Source organism: Toxorhynchites rutilus, chromosome 3 (assembly GCF_029784135.1).
Source record: "Toxorhynchites rutilus septentrionalis strain SRP chromosome 3, ASM2978413v1, whole genome shotgun sequence".
Taxonomy (NCBI): Eukaryota; Metazoa; Arthropoda; class Insecta; order Diptera; family Culicidae; genus Toxorhynchites; species Toxorhynchites rutilus.
In genome coordinates, this window is record NC_073746.1 from 23709849 (window position 1) to 23715848 (window position 6000).

Genomic DNA, 6000 nt, shown 5'->3' on the forward strand with positions numbered 1-6000 from the left:
AAATATATTCATGTGAAAGAGTTTATTTTAATGTTTTCTATCCATGTAACACTGTGACCAAATACATTAGGTTTTGTGATTTTTCAATCAATCGCAATCAACAGGATAGCTTCTGAAGATTATTCTTCCCCATCAGTAGGATATTTCCGTATCCAATATTGGATGCATAAAACCTTGTGCCTCCAACGTAACGCTCTCGTTTTCGAAGTTCTCCAAATATTCATTCATTCAGAATGAATTCAGATTCAACTTCATACAAATGATCTCTAAATCAACGATAGTCCTACGTCACCCTTGCGGTTATACCATAGATATAACGCACTTCCTGTTTTTTTTAACAGAAATCCTTTTTCTCTTGAAGTCCGCCTCCGATTTGACAACTTTTGGGTTCTTCCGGAGGGCCTGCTTCATAATCGCCCAATATTTCTCTATTGGGCGAAGCTCCGGCGCGTTGGGCGGGTTCATTTCCTTTGGCACGAAGGTGACCCCGTTGGCTTCGTACCACTCCAACACGTCCTTTGAATAGTGGCACGAAGCGAGATCCGGCCAGAAGATGGTCGGGCCCTCGTGCTGCTTCAATAGTAGTAGTAAGCGCTTCTGTAGGCACTCCTTAAGGTAAACCAGCCCGTTTACCGTGCCGGTCATCACGAAGGGGGCGCTCCGCTTTCCGCAAGAGCAGATCGCTTGCCACACCATGTACTTTTTGGCAAACTTGGATAGTTTCTGCTTGCGAATCTCCTCCGGAACGCTGAATTTGTCCTCTGCGGAGAAGAACAACAGGTCAGGCAGCTGACGAAAGTCCCCTTTGACGTAGGTTTCATCGTCCATTACCAGGCAATGCGGCTTCGTCAGCATTTCGGTGTACAGCTTCCGGGCTCGCGTCTTCCCCACCATGTTTTGCCTTTCGTCGCGGTTAGGAGCCTTCTGAACCTTGTATGTACGCAGGCCCTCCCGCTGCTTGGTCCGCTGGACGAATGAACTTGACAAATTCAGCTTATTGGCGACATCCCGGACCGAACTTCTCGGATCACGTCTAAACTGCTTAACTACGCGCTTGTGATCTTTTTCACTGACGGAACATCCATTTTTGCCGTTCTTCACCTTCCGGTCGATGGTTAGGTTCTCGAAGTATCGTTTTAGTACTCTGCTGACCGTGGATTGGACGATTCCCAGCATCTTACCGATGTCCCGATGTGACAACTCCGGATTCTCGAAATGAGTGCACAGGATTAATTTAGGACGCTCTTTTTCGTTCGACGACATTTTTCCAAATTTATGAAAAATTGACAGTGAAGCATGGCCAACGTGATCTATACACTCTTATCTGATTATAAGCGAAAGCTGAAGATATAATTCCTAAAAATTAAATTTCTGCAGCGTTTTTTCCGTGATGAAATTTGATGTGACACACCCTTTATATGAAAAAGTCTGTAGCACTAGACAAGAGAACAAAGTTCTAACCATCCAGTACTCGGAAGATCATTGAAATCTAACAAATAGCAATAAGAAATGTGTGCAAAATATATAATCTAGTAAAATGGTTTAAAACACTCCTAAAGATTTATCGTGTTGTAGAAACTTGCACAAAGGAGGTTTACAAAAAAGTCCTATTAGCTAAATGTCGAATTAGAGGCGAATCACTGTATAATTAAATGAAAAAACTCCAGAAAATAGTTTTTCTTCAACTTCATTCAGTTTCAATAGTCATTTAATTTAGCCTCCCAAAACAAAATTATTGATTTCCGGTCTGTACCACCGAGACTGTAAGAGAGTTAATAAAAGTAAACTAATAAATATTCAATGATAAATTATTCTAAAAAATAAAAATATTTATCAGTCGCTTAACTGATTTTTCTTTATTTTCTGTAAAGTTTCATCAATCAATATCTCTGAATTTTTAAGAAAATTATGATTTATGAACATACACAGCATTTATTTTCGATAAAAATACATCCAAGATGATTATTACATTCCTCAACAAACAGAAGTATAAGAACCATCTACTGGAAATATTGACCCCTATTATGTCATGTAGTCATGAAGTCATGTAGAAAATTAAAAAAAATGGGGACAAGATGGTAAAACTATTTTTGACGAACTTTGTGGAGCATCGAATTTTTATGAAGTTCCGAAACTTCGAATTTTTGTATGTTAACAATCATTTTTATCCACAAATTATGATTCTTAAATGAAGCCATTCTTCGACAAATTTGGAAAACTTGAATGACTGATGAATTGTGTCTGAAGTATGCATTTCATCTTGTTGGTTGAAACTATCAAAATCACAAAAACCTTTTAAATTGCATATAATTCCAGCTTCCATGGCTTTTATTTGCATTTAATTAGCTTGTATGGCTTTTTGTTTGGCATACAATACAATTTTTCCACTCACACACTTACAAGAAGAATTTTCAGCAATCTTCTAAAATATCAGTTAATCCATTCATTGAGAATTGATTTAGATACAGCTTCAAACAAATGATTATTATGCTAACGGTAGTCCTACCTTAACCTTGCGGATATATCACAGCTATAATCCTCCCATATTTTTTCCTTTTTTCTTTAATAGACCTCTATTTTGGCCAAACCAGCCAAACCAAACCGGAAAAAATCAACAACATACTGGTGGTATTTCTAAATGAATCTGCATTTTTTATTTCAAAAATTATGTTGTTTTTTCAGATTTGTGTATGTTTGGTTATTTTGATTGTAAATTAGAAGCGAAATTTAAATCCATCAGATGTATTCATAGATAGTTTTCATTTTCCAGAAACTCATCGCATATCTTTACAAATTTGAAATAAATTAGCAAACGATACTCATCTCGGGAAAATATATTTTTCAATTTAATCCCTTCTTACGACGCAATTCCACGCACAGATTTTTGGACAATTTTGATCTATATTTATATCACCCGAGGAAACGTAAGTATCAAAATTTACCTGGAAAAATATTACCATTACCCAATGTTAAAATATGCTTGAAAAATGTTCAAGAATGTATACTTTTTTGTCTTGCACTAAGCATCATTATTCTTCTATTCCTTGTCGTAACAATATTTCGGTCAATACCGCGAAAAGAACCACTCCAACTAAACTTCTGACACTCGCTCTCTCAACCCAAACTTCTTCACGACGAGTTCCATTGCAGAACGATGGATCTAACCTCAAACGGAAGGTTGGAAATTACACAATGTTCCCGGCATTATATTCAAATGACTTCATTAATTCCATTTTTCTTCCTACTTGTTTCAGCCTTCCTCCAGAAACTTAAAGAGCGTTTGATTCAAATGCAGAAAAATATGGTTGGTATTCAATATATTCTGTTTTATTTCCCACATTTCGACTTGATTCTTATACGCAATCTGTTTTAAAGAAAATCTGTTATAAATTATCTGTTCTTTGTTCTTTGGTTTACTTCCAGCTACCGCCTTGGATCTAGAAATAAAACTCCTACATATACTGGACTCAATCAGAAGCTCACAAGCATATTTTCGGAGCAGACCCTGTCTTGTGTATAGCTCGCGGTTTATGTTTTGAGTTTTTCGGCCTCACCATGCTTTTACGACCACGGACAGAACATCGAAAACATTTGTTTATGAATAGCTGACGGTGGCGAAATTTGTGGAGGAAAACAAATATCAGCCTAAATTTTCCTAGGTTAGTTAGAACCTGTTCCATTTTCAGTTTAACAATCATTTGGAACAATTGTCGTTTTTAGATTTTCTGCAAAATACCACACCTGGATCCAGAAGACTGTCTATTCGATGCCATTATTGCGTTACAGAATAAATTAGTGAAAGGAACATTTCGGGTCTCCGTTGAATCGGAACCACCATTTCATGAATCGAAGGAGTCAGTTGTTTGTGGCGTTCATTTGTAACCGGAGTTTCAGGAATTATACATCAGACGTGCTCCCGTGGCCGAGTGGTTAGCGCAAACCTAACATGCCGGGTGTTCGGGTTCGATTCCCGTTCTGGTCGGGGAAATTTTTCTTCAAAGAAATTTCCTCTGACTTGCACTGTGGTCACGCGTATTCTAGAGCTTGCCACTCAGAATGCATTCATGGCGTGTTATTTGGCATAGAAATCTCAACTAAGTACTAATGAAAATGACGCAAGTAATACTACGTTGAGACGGCGGAGTTCCTCTAGGAACGTTAGTGCCCATATAAGAAGAAGAAGAAGAAGAAGAAGAAGAAGAAGAAGAACATCAGATAATATACAATAAAATTGAAAAGTAAAAGTCCGACCATAAGTAGAAGCATCCGATGATTCCAAAATAGCTATGGAAATAACCATAGAAAATATATCGGTTGCTCCTGCTTCATTCGTTTCACTTGTTATACTCTTGATTATTTTTTTAGCTCATAGATCATGAATAGAATGAGAAGATTGTAGTTTTGCCTATTGATCGATATGACCAGCCTAAGTACTGAAAATGACATAAAACCTTGTTGGCGCTTACCCAATTAGTCCTACGTTGTGTTTTTACTTTTACAGCTCACTCCGTAGCAGCAAACGACAAAGGCAAGTTCCAGATTTTTCCTTTTCAGGTCCTTCAGCAGCAGCAGCGACAGCGAACAGCAAGGGAAGCAAGCAGCAGCGTACTAACGGCGAGTCCAGGTAAGTAGAAACAGGTAAGTCACTTTTGATTTCTCTTCATATATCTTAGCTATATCTGCCGGGTTGTCAGAAAACAGAATACAACTCTCGTCTAAGAACGCGGTCGCTAGCACAAGCTATGGCGTGTTCTCTAAATTTCCCTATGGTAAGTATCAGAATCAACAAACCTTTTTAGCTTTAGTGTAACCACTTACAAACCTCAACAAAATTAGGGTAAATGATCTTGGTTTGTCCAGTCGAAAATATGATCATGGTTTGCCCACTTTTTTGAATGCTCTAATTCAGCGCTCCTGTGTCAAATAAGGCCTTCGAATGTTTCGAAACATATGAATGAAATTGCCTTTTACATGATTTATAGTAGTTTGATAGTATATTTTTACGAAATCACATGTTTTAAAGGATTATAAAATACACCTTCTATTGGTGTCAATGCGCCCCTCATTCGAGCTAACTTTTAATCGATCACCAGATGATTATTTGGCACGTATTCAGACCTTTTCTGGATTACAACACTTATAAATATGGTAAACATCATGCTTGCTCACCATTTGTATCGGATTTACATAGCTAAACCATTAAATTAACGCATTTTGATGAACTCAATTCTGATCATGAGTTGTCCAATTCAATAATGTTGTTTTGTCCACATGATTTCTATGGCAACCGTTTGGCGCGCTGCAGTTTGTTTATGTTTGTTTATGGTGTGCTTCGCGCATAGCAGAAGTATGGTTTTTCTGTGTTGATTGTGTTGAGGTGAACACTTCTAAAATGCCCAAGAAAAGGCAATATTCTGAAGAAAGCCTAAATTATGAATGAATCAATATGATGACAGTAAACTCAAGCAATGATAAATGCAACATCTAATTGTGAATTCGAATGTTTTCATTCAAAAATGGAGATTTCTAAAACCGGACAAACTATGATCATTTTTTTTGGGCAAACCATGATCAGAGGTGGTCAAACCATGATCATAATTATTCTTTAAGGAAAATCGTTAAAAAACATAAAAATTTGAATAATTTCAACACCTTATGGTATTATTAGCAACTAGAGACTTGGGGCTTTTCAACAAACCCAAACTCGTATCGATTATGTGTGATTTTCATGAAGAAAAATCGATTTGCATCTACTAGTTGCGTAAAAACACCCCAAATTGGACAAACCAAGATCATTTACCCTACTTCTTGTTCCCGAAACTTTTGAGGGTTGATATGAATCCCGATTTTCTTTCATCGAGTTACGACGTTTTTGCTTTCCCGTGTAACCTAGCTTTTGCTGTAATTTATTTCAATTTAATTCCAGTTTTTCATTTTATAATTATTGAATACATACATAAATCGGTTTGCAGGTATTTTTTGCAAATAGTTTCCCAGCGT

The 6000-nt window shown here is 37.1% G+C and overlaps 1 long non-coding RNA gene across 1 annotated transcript in view; it reads left to right on the top strand.

Moving 5' to 3' along the window:
• Positions 1 to 4594, top strand: part of LOC129779657 (uncharacterized) — a 119053-nt gene extending 114459 nt beyond the window's left edge. The window contains exons 2-4 of the long non-coding RNA XR_008743732.1: positions 3255 to 3304; positions 3424 to 3659; positions 3721 to 4594. This is a non-coding gene — a long non-coding RNA (uncharacterized LOC129779657). The remainder of the gene's footprint in view (positions 1 to 3254; positions 3305 to 3423; positions 3660 to 3720) is intronic.
• The last annotated feature ends 1406 nt before the right edge of the window (positions 4595 to 6000 follow it).